Consider the following 13,932-nt stretch of genomic DNA (forward strand, 5'->3'; position numbering starts at 1 on the left):
TGGCTCTGGACAGAGGAGAGCAGACAACAGGCTTCAAACGTGAAATGTGAAAAGTGGGGTGGATGCGCATAGACCTGGGTAGGAGTAGCCGGTAGGACACAGGGTTGATCTTCCTAAAGATCTTAAAAGGTCCAATGAATCGGGGTGCCAGTTTCCGAGACTCTAGATGAAGTGGAATATCCTTAGTTGACAACCATACCATCTGACCTTGACGTAGTGATGGCCCGATTCTACGGCACTGGTTGGCCTGTTTCTGCTGCCGTTGTGATGCTCTCACTAAGGCTGTATGTGCTTTCCGCCAGGCCTGACGGCACCTCTTGACTAATTGGGTTGCAGCTGGTACCTGGACCTCCAGTTCCTGCTCAGGAAACAAAGATGGGGGAAACCCAAATTGATATTCAAATGGAGTCATGCCCAAGGATGAATGGTGTAGGGTGTTATGAGCAAATTCAGCCCAGATCAGACGGGAGCTCCAGGTGCTTTGATTATTGGACACCAGGCACCTGAGGGTCTTCTCAATCTCCTAGTTGACCCATTCTGTCTGACCATTAGACTGAGGGTGGAACCCAGAAGACAGACTGATGGATGCTCCAATCAGACGGCCAAAAGCATTCCAAAACCGAGAAGTGAATTGCGACCTTCGATCAGAGACCATGTCCTGAGGAAACCCGTGGATCCTGAAGACATGCTGCATCATGAGGTCTGCCGTCTGACAAGCTGTGGGGGATCTTAGGCAGAGGTATCAGATGACATGCTTTTGAGAGTTTGTCTACCACCACCAAGATGACTGTGTTACCTTGTGATTTAGGAAGTCCAGTAACAAAGTCCAAGGAGATGTGAGACCATGGACGTCTTGGGATGGGTAAAGGATGAAGTAGACCTTGAGGGTGGACTTTAGGTTCTTTATTTTGGGCGCATACAAAACAGCCAGACACAAATTCTCGGACATCCACCTGCATACTGGACCACCAAAACCGTGTCTGGATACGCTTCAAAGTTCTTGTAACTCCAGGGTGACCCGAAAGAAGAGATGCATGTCCCCACTGCAACACATCAGATCGTACAACATTAGGAACAAAAATGCAGCCTGGGGGGCCATTACCTGGGTCGGGCTGTTGTCGTTGAGCCTTCATTACTGCCATTTCTATTCCCCACTGAACCCCTGCCACCACCTTGGAGCTGGGAATGATGGGCTCAGGTCTGTCCTCCACATCTGGCATGTCAAACTTGGAGTTCTTAGAGCCTGGTCGATAAGAGAGAATAAACTCAAAGCGGTTAAAAAAATGAGAGCCCATCGGGCCTGGCGTGGATTCAGCCTTTTAGCCTCCCGGATGTATGTGAGGTTCCTGTGGTCTGTCCAAATGACAAATGGGTGTTTGGCCCCTTCTAGCCAGTGTCTCCATTCCTGCAGTGCCAGCTTCACCACCAGCAACTCCCGGTTACCTATATCATAGTTCTTTTCTGCTTGGGTGAGTCGATGTGAAAAAAAAAACACAAGGATGAAGCTTATTGTCCCTCTTGGCCTTTTGAGACAAAACAGCTCCCACTCCAACATCTGACACATCCACTTCTACTACAAAAGGCAACTCTGGATCGGGGAGGGTCAGGATGGGTGCAGAGGTGAATCAGCGCTTGAGCAGCTCAAATGCTTGATTAGCCCTTTCTGTCCATTGGAATGGCCTTGAGGTCTTTTTGGTAAGGGTTAGTTCAATAAAAATTTGCAAAACCAAGAAAGCGCTGTACCTGTTTGACAGAGCAAGGCTGAGGCCAGTTCAGAACTGCATGGGTCTTGCCAGGATCCATCTGAATACTGCCATTGGAGACAATGAACCCAAGGAAGGAGACAGTTGGTACATGAAACTCACTTTTCTCCAGCTTCACAAAGAGCTTGTTCTTTAACAGTTGAGACAAAACCTGCCGGACATTCTGGACATGATCTTGGTAACAACGGGAGAAGATTAAGATGTCATCAAGATAAACAAATACAAACTGGTTAAGCATCTCTCGTAGAACATCATTAATGAATGCCTGGAAGACGGCTGGGGCATTGACTAGCCCAAAGGGCATTACCTGATACTCATAATGGCCAGTTGGGGTGTTGAATACAGTCTTACACTCATCCCCGGCACGGATCCTAACCAGGTGGTAGGCATTTCTAAGATCCAGTTTGGTGAATATAGTTGCACCTTGTAGGAGCTCAAAGGCTGAAGTCATCAATGGCAGTGGGTAAAGATTTTTTACAGTGATACGATTTAGCCCCCTGTTGTCAATACATGGTCGGAGACTGCCGCCATGTATTTTCTTCCCCACAAAGAAAAAACCCAGCTCCTGCCGGTGAGGTTGAAGGGCGGATGAATCCACTGTCAACAGCCTTGTTGATATATTCCTCCATAGAGTCTCTTTCTGTGGCAGACAGAGAGAATAGTCTCCCTCGAGGTGGACAAGTGCCAGGGTGCAGTTCAATGGCACAGTCATAAGGTCTATGGGGTGGAAGAGAGGCAGCACGTTCCTTGCTGAACACTTCACAGAGGTCTGCATACTCCTGGGGGACACGGGATAACTCGGGAGAGGCAGAAAGATCTGTGGAAGCCACTTGTCTCAGCCCAGAAATAGCCAGCATCTCTGTGGATGGGACTGGTGACTCAAGTAGTTTAGGGAAGGTTGCCTGTGGCTCAAGAGAATGGCAGAGAGACAAGCCAGACACACAGCAGTTAGGCCCCCACTCACTTATCTGGTTGGAAGACCAATCAATTTGTGGATTATGCAGAGCTAGCCAAGGATACCCAAGGATCAAAGGGAACTCAGGAGAATTAATAAAAAAAAACTGTATCTCTTCTCTATGAGAACCTACTTGAAAATGGAGGAATGTGGTGCACTGGCTAACCTGGCCAGAACCTAGGGGCCTTCCGTCCAATGCGGTAACTGTCAGAGTATCATGTAGAGCGATGGGCTGAATCTTTAACTGTGCCAATGTAGAGTCCATGAAATTCCCTGCAGCACCAGAATCTATGAAAGCCATGAGCTCATGAAGTTCATTGCCCCAGGAGATTGAGACATCGATCGAAAAGCCTGAAGCTGCTGGTCGGGGGTAAGTTATTACTCTCGTCCCAGGCCCCCTCTTCTTGGGCGAGAGCTGCCTTTTCCCACCAGTTCAGGGCAGTTGGCCCGAAAGTGACCTGACTCACCACAGTACAGGCAACACTTATCTCTCATGCGTCTCTCCCTCTCGGCCTGTGATAACTGGGTTCTCCCCAGCTGCATTGGCTCCTCAGAACACCCGATCAGTGAGGAAGGTTCCACAAAACCAGTGGAGGTGTGGATCTCGGGCAGTCGAGTCTCACGACGACGTTCACCTTGGTAATCTCGAATGCGGTTGTCCAGTCTGATGGCAACATCGATCAGAGACTCCAAATCAGGGGCCGGGTCTCTGTAGGCCAGCTCATCCTTTAACTCATGTGATAGGGCACGATGGAATGCAGCTTTCAGGGCTCGCTGATCCCACTCACTTTCTGCAGCCAGGGTGCGGAACTCAATAGCAAACTCTGCAACACTGCGTGTTCCTTGTGTGAGTTGAAGAAGTCGATGATCAACCTCTGCTCCACTAACAGGGTGGTGGAAGACCTTCCTCATCTCTGCTATGAAGAGATCACTGCTGGACGTGAGAGGAGACTGCCGCTCCCAGAGAGCTGTAGCCCAATCCAGCGCCTTTCCTACAAGAAGGGTTGTCATATATGCCACTCTGCTGCTCTCTGTAGGGAAACTGTTAGGCTGCAGTTGGAAAGCAAGAGTACACTGTGTAATAAATTCTCGACACCTCTCTGGATTCCCATCATACCTCTCAGGGGCTGGAAGCCTAGGCTCAAGCAGGAGACCAGCTGGTGGAGGGGTAGTTCTCACTAGATTCATCGATCAGCCTTGCCAGCTTATCTGGGGGCATAGGGCTATATGGAGACAAAGATTGCAGTATGAACAGATAAACGTAAATGTGAACATATGTGTGTGTACTCATGCTGAAATAGTTTTCTCTCTTGGTTCAGGAGGAAGGCCAACTGTTAGATGCTTCTGATGAATAAGCAAATCTGAGCAGGCCTGTTAATAGAAAAAATATCTAATAACCACATTCAGAGAAAATGTAGTTTAATTTACATGCAGATACAGGAAATCTGCTACTCACAGCATCCAGCTCTTCTACTTTCTTGCATAGCATCCCACAGATCATCCGGATGAGGCCCCAGTGTTTTAGGTTTCCTGCCCTTTCATACAAATCACTCAGTAGTCGTCTTACCATCCAACCATTCCCGTGCAGCTTGGTGTCCCAATCCATTCCCCTTATAAAATAAATCCCAACATCATTCCATTTCAAAACAATCCTCATCCTCCACAGTAACAGTACAGCTCTCTTCAAGGACACAGATCTAACAAAACTCCTTAAATGGTTTCGGCAGTACTGACTTGTCTTTGAACAGGATGTAGAGAATATCAGCCTGATCCTGCAAATGTTGACTTTGTTTCAGCATCTGTACTAAGGCTGGGTAGTCAATCCCACCATTGACATCTCTGGGCAGGTTCACAGGTTGAGGCGCCTGTGTCTCAGATGCCTTCGCAGAAGAAAAAGTAATTACAGCTCTTTGTTAGATGTGGACACCTGCAATAGAGCCATTTTTAACAGTTCCAGAAAGCAATTTTCCCACTCATTTTCTCAATATAGAGAATCTCCCGGAAACATTCAATAAAAAGATCTCTCTGAAATGAATCACAACAATTACAAACAGTGTTTTGAAGTAAAACAGTGTTTGATAATATGAACAAAGGCAAAGATACATAACTGTCCACCTGAATCCTTGGTAGCTTTGAGGATGTCATCAAATGGTACATGTTTTTGAATTAAGTCTCTTATGCTCACCCAGGCTTTATTTGATCAAAAATACAGTGAAAACAGTAATACTGTGAAATATTATTACAATTTAAAATAAGTGTTTGCTGTGCTAATATATTTAAAAATGTCCTTACTGACTGTAAAAACTGTTTCTCTGTGTAGAAATGAATATGATTTTTACTTCTGGAGCCTGACATTTTTTAAAGCAGAGACAGCCAGATGATTATTCTAATTATTGCTTAAATGTTCACAGAATGAAAGCCTGTAATTTTGTGTTATCTACCTTTTCTTTGTTATCCAGCAAATTAAGGTTTGGTGCCGAAGAATGGAAAAGTTTCTTTGGAAGGTACATGTGCACATCTGCAGGGAGGTCAAAATAAAATCATGAATTATTTCTGAGCATTTGCAAAGGCGCCTGTTCTCTGAACAGTGTCAAAATGACTGTCTAAAAACTCACTGTGTATATTGAGCTCTCTGGCTTTTTGCACCAGAGACACCATCTCCTGAGTCTTTTTGGCTGCTGCCCTGAAGTGGTTTAGGCCTTCTTTAGTGGCACTAATGGGACTCTGCTAAGGAACTGCCAGTAGCTGGTCCAGATACACAGCCAGGTCATCCACCTCTGCACACACACACACACACACAATTAAATAAAAACCTCAGAGGACTGAGCACGTTTTCTGTCACTTTTGAGAAGTAATTGAGTATTGCACCACATGTGTCAATATATAAAACTGTCACAGCAGTTACTGCTCCATCACAAAATTGCCTCTCAAGCCTCTATTCGCCCATGCAGCTAAGCAAACTGTCTGACAGAGTGACTGTCAACCACAGACCAAACATTTCAACATAAAATGTCATGCAGAAAAGGCAAAAACTGCAAGTTAACAGCCAACAAACTCCTGGCAGCTGACTTAACATCCAAACAAAAAACGTTGTCGGTAACATTCCAATAAAATAAGAAAATTATTAAATCTTTAAAATTAAAGTCTTTATCAGACTAGTGGATTTTATCATTGTTTCAGAGGTTCTTTATGAAGGAGACACTTCAACGAAGTGGGATCCATTATTAACACAGGCAAGGCACATGCAAAGTATAATGAAAAAGGGTAAAAATAAACAATTTAGCAATTTCTTAAAAGAGTATTTATTATTAGTCATATATATTATCTGCAAGTACAGTTTAAAAAAATATGTTTTCAGGATGAACACTACAAGTGCACATTCAATATGATTAAGTGCACTTATTTTTTACTGTTCACCCAAAACTATCCCTTTGTGGTTTTTGACTTTTCAAGAGAAAAGCTCATTATATGTGCTGATAACTGGTGGCTCACTCACCACAATCCATACATGTAAGATGAGCACAACAGGAGGTGTCGAGAAAAGCAGAAAGTTTCCCAGTCTTAACCCTTGAAATGTAAAACTGATTTGATTTTGGGCTGCTTTAGGTATTTAACAAATATTGAATGTGCTGACTGCTTTAAATACGTTACCTTGCTCCTCCAAAGTAACCGTCCTGTAGTTTTTTCAAGGTTGCCAAAACAGCAGGATCAATATGCTTGTGATAATCAGCTACAAAGGACAAAAACTAAATGAATCTCAGCTTTCAGAATGAGAAGGCTGCTGTCTGCATATGGTGATGAGGACACTCACTGAGCATGCCGTGTGAAATTGGGAACGTTACTGTGGGTCGGCCGGTCATCCTCCAGCGAGAGCAGAGGTAGGAGAGGTCGATACGGAGCATTTCCACAATCATGTGATTGTCCAGGGCCAGATAGAACTCATGATGGTCTACAAACTGGACATTCGATTAGGACCAAAACCAGCAACTGAGAGGATATTGAATATTCAAATAGATTCCAACAGCAAATTTGAATTCATACACTGACATACTTGAGGTGTGAAGGTAAATATGGTGTTGCGAATAATGTAGAATTTGGATGTTCCCAGCACACCAATTCGCCGGTATGGCTGTCCAGTCAGTCCCAGCCTTTGGTTACGCCCTGAAAAAACAGACAAAAATATAGTAAAATCCTTCAGTCTATGTCTGTATTTTGTATCTCCATCACTTAAAAGGAGAATTAATTCAAAAATTAAGTTCATTGTGAAAAAAGCAATAATAGTTGTGCCCTATATTCCAAGTCTTCTGAAAATCTTTCTGTAGTTACCATTCACTTTCACTGTAGGTTTCAAAAAAGTGTTAAAAACTTCATCTTCCACAAAAGTTTAGAAAGAGATGAATGCGAGTATTTTTATTTTTGCGTGAACTTTTTTTTTTTTCTAAAGGCACTTAATATTCAGCAATATTATCAATTTTACTGCACTGTATGGGATTACAATTCTGCCACAATTCTGCGTGCGAAAGATCATATTTTGAGCGCGCAAAAGTGCGTTTTGCACGCGCGAACTGAGTTTTGTGGAGAAAATGTTTGTCTCGCAAAGAAGAAAGTATTTTGAGCGCACGAAAATCAATTTTGCATTTAAAATAAGTTTTTGGATGTGTGCAGACCTTCTCTTTTGCGCATGCAACGTTTCACTAGCTTGCTCACCTGATGCTTGCCCTCAGTGCTCGCTAAATGCCAACAGCTTGCGTGCTCAACACAACCCAGCGTTACAATGTGCCATAATTCCAGCCAATCAGAGTTGAGCACACGAGCCTTTGGTATTTAGAGAGCACTGAGGGCGGGCATCAGGTGAGCAAGCTAGTGAAACGTTGCAATCGCAAAAGAGAAGGTCTGCACACATCCAAAAACTTATTTTAAATGCAAAATTGATTTTCGTGCACTCTAAATACTTTCTTCTTTGCGAGACAAACATTTTCTCCACAAAACTCAGTTCGCGCGCGTGCAAAACGCACTTTTGCGCGCTCAAAATATGATCTTTCACGCGCAGAACTGTGGCAGAATTGTAATCCCATAGCACTGTTGCTATACTGGATATGAACAAAACTTGAACTGATGATGACACTTGTCTTCCGTAGAGCTGCTTTATATAGCTGAAACAACACAATTTCAAAACTGATATCAACACTGTTACTGAACCGAACTAAATCAACACAGAATTGACTCAAGCTGAATAACGACTCTGTTGCCTTCTGTAGAGCTGCTTATAGCTGAACTGAACTTGTTTAATAATTGATTAACTTTTTACAGTTCTGGAACTCAACTCAATCAACACTGAACTGACTTGAACTAAATAATGACACAACTGTCTTTTTTAGAGCTGATTTAGAGCAGAATGTGTCTCATATCTGAATAAGTTTGCATCGATTATTTCTGTGAAGCTGCTTTGAAACAATCTATCAAGATGCTATATACCCTGAGCTCACCTAGTCTGGCATAGACGTGACTGAGGACTCTGGAGGGCTGAACTCGGATTGGGTCAATGCCATGGCTCTGCAGGAGCTGCTTATCTCATCGCTTTCTGCCAGGATAGACACTGAAAGCACCAAAATGGAAAACGGCCAGTGTAAATATTGTGAGATGGAATACTTATGTAATATGCAACATCAAACAAGTTTCTAAATTGATTAACCCAGATTAAGCTACTGTCAAACATTGGTCTTACCTTGAACCACAACATCAGGCTTGGGAACAGTAGAGAGGCGTCTATTGAGAGGATCAATTTCTCCAGCTGCTAAAAAAATATTATTTTACATATTCAATTCAATTCAATTCAAGTTTATTTGTACAGCGCTTTTCACGATACAAATCATTGCAAAGCAACTTTACAGCAAATTAAGTTTCTACAATATTTAGTGGTAGCTTATCAGTGGTGACTGTCAGTTAATGTACATATGGCAGAAATGTACGGAAAAATCAATTAAATCTCCGACAATTAGCGCTTTATCAACAGTAACCAATAGGTCTGAGAGGAAATCTGCAAATTCTTTTAGGAAATCTGTATATGGCCCTGGTGGTTTATACACAGTAGCCAGAGCAAGAGATACGATAGATTTCTTTTGCATATCTGACAGTGTAACATTAAGCATTAGTATTTCGAATGAGTTAAACCTGTATCCTGTCTTCTGAGTAACATTGAGAATATCACTATATATTGTTGCAACACCGCCGCCACGACCAGTCTGACGGGGCTCATGCTTATAACAGTAGCTTGGTGGAGAAGACTCATTTAGACCAATATATTTTAGCCAGGTTTCAGTCAAGCAGAGTACATCAAAACTATTATCTGTGATCATTTCGTTTACAATAACTGCTTTGGGTGAGAGTGATCTAATGTTTAGGAGCCCAAACTTTAAAAATTGTTTTTGTTCATTTATTTTACATTTTTCTGTTTTAATCACGATCAGATTTTTTCTAGATCCTGCATTAAATTTATATTTTGACCTCACTATTCATATACAGGAACACATTCTTTAGATGATCATGATATGTTTTTCTCAGTTTCATAGCCGCAAAGTGGTTGATGCATATTGTCAGTGTAGTGTTTCTCAACATTCATTTGTAGTTATTTATTTACTAAACAGTTTTAGTCAAATCAATCTCCCACCCCCACAATAATAATAGTGCCATAATACCTTCAAAAGCTCGAGTTTTGAGTAAGAATGAACTGAATTTATTTAATCAAAAATGCAGTAAAAATCGTGTGGAATATTATTACAATTTAAAAAAAAAAACTTTTCTATTTTAAATTAGTTAAAATAGTTATGCTGCATAATATTTTTGTGGAACAACATCTTTCAAAACAACATCATTTATTTAAAACAGAAATTTTGAAAAATGTGCATGTATTTAATCAATGCAAAAAGTGTAATTTGCAATTGTCACGTTAAAGAGTTATTTCTACCTGATCTTACCCTTAAATGTAGTTTTGTTGGCATAACCTAATATATTTAGGTTGATTCAGGAAAATTTTTTATTTGAATAAAATCAATTAATTTAGATGTTACCACATGAAGCACATTTTTTAGGTTACCATTTTTTCATTGTACAGTATATATGGTTTTGTTGCAGGGTATTCCCTGATTTAAATAATTGCATTGAACTGTACTAATGAGATGAACAGGATGAATGAGTGGAAACAGGTGTGTTTCATAAGGGAGACATACTGTGCAGTGTGGCCTCCAGAAACAGATTGAGAAACACAGCGATTTTTGTGGAATTTACCGTACCTCTGCCAGCAGGTTACCCAATATGTACAGAGACTGGCCCCATCTCAGTGGACACTTGCCTGGCACTCTCTATATGGTGTGAGGATTAACATACTCTTCATCAACCCAGTTGAAATGATACATACAGCACTGAAAAAAATGTTTCATTCATCCAATTAAAAAAAATGTGGGTAATAATTCACATCTATATTTTTTAACTTGAGCCAATGAAAAATAAATAACTTGCCCTTAGGGCAACTCCATGCATTTAGGCATCTAGATGTGGTGAAGACGTCTTGCTGAAGTTCAAACCGAGCATCAGAATGGGGAAGAAAGGGGATTTAAGTGACTTTGAACGTGGAATGGTTGTTGGTGCCAGACGAACTGGTCTGAGTATTTCACAAACTGCTGATCTACTGGGATTTTCACGCACAACCATCTCTAGGGTTTACAGAGAATGGTACGAAAAAGAGAAAATATCCAGTGAGCGGCAGTTATGTGGACGAAAATGCCTTGTTGATGTCAGAGGTCAGAGGAGAATGGGCAGACTGGTTAGAGATGATAGAAAGGCAACAGTAACTCAAATAACCAATCGTTACAACCAAGGTATGCAGAATACCATCTCTGAACGCACAACACGTCGAACCCTGAAGCAGATGGGCTACAGCAGCAGAAGACCACACCGGGTGCCGCTCCTGTCAGCTAAGAACAGGAAACGGAGGCTACAATTCGCACAGGCTCACCAAAATTGGACAATAGAAGATTGGAAAAGCATTGCCTGGTCTGATGAGTCTCGATTTCTGCTGCAACATTCAGATGGTAGGGTCAGAATTTGGCGTAAAGAACATGAAAGCATGGATCCATCCTGCCTTGTCTCAACGGTTCAGGCTGGTGGTGGTGGTGTAATGGTGTGGGGGATATTTTCTTGGCACACTTTGGGCCCCTTAGTACCAATTGAGCATCATTTAAACGCCACAGCCTACCTGAGTATTGTTGCTGACCATGTCCATCCCTTTATGACTACAGCACAATGTTACAAAACAATTATATTTTTTTATACTTTGTTGATCAAATAATCCTGAAAAATTGGAGTACTGGTTGCTGAAAATGGAGCTTTGCCATCACTGGAAAAAATATCATTTTAAAATATATTAAAACAGAAATAGAAATGTAAGTCATTTTTATTTCACAGTATTTGCATTTTTACTGTATTTTTGAAAAAATAATTGAAAATGAAGAACACAATGGACTTCTTTCAAAAAAATGAAGAAAATCTTACTAACCCCAAACTTTTGATCAGTAGTGTATGTTCTGCTTCAAAGCAATTGCATTTGAAAGGGAAAAGTGTTTTTGAAATGACCATAATGTTGACTTAGTATTTAAAGCAAAACATTATCTACACTGTATGCTTTAGATTTGCTGAGCAAAATAAGCAGGGTTGGGCAGATTCAATCAGAATGGGTTCTGACAAGTTTGGACAATTAACCAATAAGAAGTGTGAGAAAGCATTGGGTTAATAATTATTTCTAAATATTTATTTCAATATAACAGAATGAGATATGCTGTTTATCCCTACCTGTCTCATCATACACTGCAGTAATCCTCGCATGAGTTTGACCACACTCTACAGGATGAGAAGAGACAGAGAACAAGAGAGAGAGAGAAAGAGAGCAGTGAGCCTTGACCGTGACCTTATCCTCTCCATCTGCTATGACCATGAAAGAAACATGAGCCAAATGATTTGCCCTCCGGCATTTTACATGGTCTCCCAGACACAAACACTAATGAGCAGAAAATATGAAACGTCTGGGACATGGTCAGACATGGTCTATGATGCCCTTTGACAAAATTGTATGGTTTTGTTTGTATGTCATTTCACTACATATGCATGAACCAACCTGCTCCAGTTCATAGGCTTTGGCTTTGTCTTCATCTCTGTCTGCATTCTTCCTGTAGACCAGACCCAGAGCCCACACAGACAGGATGCTGTACACATTGTCTCTAACCCAGGCGTGAAGTAACATCTCATCTCCTGGGAGTAATCCTGTACTAAGTAATGTCTGTTTCATTCCATAAAATATTCTCAAATGCTCAATAACCAAAGTCAAACTCTAAACCCCCTTGAGAAAAAGAAGTGTGTTTAATTGTATTGAGTGTGCACTTGTATTGTACTTCAAATCTTAAAAATATATTTTTTAAAAATGTACTTGCAAGGCCACTTACAAGGCCACATACATAAAGTGTACTTAAAGAAATGCACTTTCATGACTATTTTTCTTAACAGATTAAAAGGACAGTCCCCCCAAATATGAAAATACTGTCATTATTTACTCACCATCATGTTGTTTCTTCTGTGGAACACAAAAGGAGATATTTTGAAGAATGCTGGTTACTAAACTGTTTCAGTTCCCATCGACTACAATTGTATCGACAAAAAGTACAATGGAAATCAACTGTTTGGTTATCAACATTCTTCAAAATATCTTCTATTGTGTTCAGCAGAGAAAATAAAAGCATTCAGGTTTGGAACGACTTGAGGGTGTGTACATGATGACAAAATTTTCGTGAACTGTCCCTTTAAGTGCACTTAAACTCTGAATTATAAGTATGACTTTTATGTACATTTTAAATCTCTGTTTTAATCATCTTTGGTCATGCTTTGAGGAAGTACACTTATTTTCTGACTAAATACTAAAGCACACTGTAGTGTGTATTAAAGTTAATATATTTTGAATGTACAAAATTGCAACTTCATCATTACAAGTTTCAATAAATATAACATTGAAGTATATTTTAGTTTGCCATAAATGTTTGTCAGTATATTCAGCAGTACACTTTAATCTCATTTTAAAGATAGCAGAATTATAAAATTACATATAAAAATGTATTTAAGACCTACTTAAGTGGCCAAAAGCAGTCTTAAATTCAACTAATTGTGTTTAATATTAATAACCATATACCATTTTCATTTAATTGCAAAAATATGCAATTAAATGTCTGAAAACATTATATTCTGTTTGCACTTTAAGTGTTATTTTTAAGTGTATTATTTGCGTACTTAAAAGTATGCTAAAGTGTAGGCCTACTTTTTCACAAGGCTGTTACACTGCCATTTCAATAGATGTCAACACAGCAAGAATATGTGTGTTTATGTTTGTAATGTTTATGTTTGTTCGGGCTGTTCCCTTATAATCAGTGAAAGTGAGATGATTTAGGCTCACCTGGTGACAGAGGATTGTCTGTTGCAACATTTTGGCATAGTTGTCGAGTTTCACTCCGGAATTACTGCGGCTTCTCATTTTGGTTGCTTTCTAAATGCAGTTTAGCTCTACAATCTCACTAGCAGTGTGAACTTGGCTTAGCTGCCGGTGGTCAAGTATCAAGTATACCGTACATGTGAGGCAGGCAAATGTCAAAGCCTTAAAGGGTTAGTTCACCCAAAAATGAAAATTCTGTCATTAATTACTCACCCTCGTGTCGTTTCAAACCCGTAAGACCTTCATTCATCTTCGGAACACAAATTAAGATATTTTTGATGGAATCAGGGGTTCAACCGCAATTATACGAAGCTACGAGAATACTTTTTGTGCGCAAAAGAAAAAAAAAACGACTTTATTCAACAATTCATCTCCTCCACATCACCCTGGTTCCATTTTCACGCCGGATCTGTTTCCTACGTTGTTGTGATTTGATCTGAACGTGCTGTCTAAGCAGGGTCAGACAGCTCTCAGATTCCATCAAAAATATCTTATATCAAAAATATCAAAAATGTCTTACGGGTTTGAAACGACATGAGGGTGAGTAATTAATGATAGAATTTTCATTTTTTGGGTGAACTATCCCTTTAAGGACGAGTTGTTCAGTAGTATATATTACATAAAATGATGTTTGACTGTTGAGGCGCGCCCTATCTTGTATTTACAGGTGCAGTTTCCATCCATTATTA

At 40.5% G+C, this 13,932-nt stretch overlaps 1 pseudogene; it reads right to left on the reverse strand.

Moving 5' to 3' along the window:
• The window catches only part of LOC107715275 (phosphorylase b kinase regulatory subunit alpha, skeletal muscle isoform-like), a 17,256-nt pseudogene extending 3,826 nt beyond the window's left edge, over positions 1-13,430 (reverse strand).
• Positions 13,431-13,932: the final 502 nt, after the last annotated feature.

This window comes from Sinocyclocheilus rhinocerous, unplaced genomic scaffold, assembly GCF_001515625.1.
Source record: "Sinocyclocheilus rhinocerous isolate Xijiao unplaced genomic scaffold, SAMN03320098_v1.1 scaffold299, whole genome shotgun sequence".
Classification (NCBI taxonomy): domain Eukaryota; kingdom Metazoa; phylum Chordata; class Actinopteri; order Cypriniformes; family Cyprinidae; genus Sinocyclocheilus; species Sinocyclocheilus rhinocerous.